The sequence below is a fragment of the Penaeus monodon genome, chromosome 15 (assembly GCF_015228065.2).
Source record: "Penaeus monodon isolate SGIC_2016 chromosome 15, NSTDA_Pmon_1, whole genome shotgun sequence".
Lineage (NCBI taxonomy): Eukaryota > Metazoa > Arthropoda > Malacostraca > Decapoda > Penaeidae > Penaeus > Penaeus monodon.
The window spans coordinates 40,921,632-40,921,861 of NC_051400.1; the positions used below are offsets into that span (position 1 = coordinate 40,921,632).

Consider the following 230-nt stretch of genomic DNA (forward strand, 5'->3'; position numbering starts at 1 on the left):
AGAAAGCAACATTATAGCTATTATCATAGGAATCATAGTCATCAAACCGATCCCTTTTCTTACGGACTGCTGAACGACCCAGAAATTTTACGGCTTTCATCGCTACAAAAGACAGCTATGGTTTATGCATGTGAAGGCATTTCCTGTCAGTATCATTTCCCTGGCAGAAGATTCTATCTGCCCAAATATTTAACACTCCAGGCAACATCTCCGATCACGTAGACAAGGTT

General features: G+C 40.9%; 1 protein-coding gene across 1 annotated transcript in view; it reads right to left on the bottom strand.

The window, feature by feature from the left end:
• Window positions 1-230, bottom strand: part of LOC119582373 (FMRFamide receptor-like) — a 34,788-nt gene that overhangs the window by 15,447 nt on the left and 19,111 nt on the right. The gene's annotated exons all lie outside the window — the stretch shown is intronic.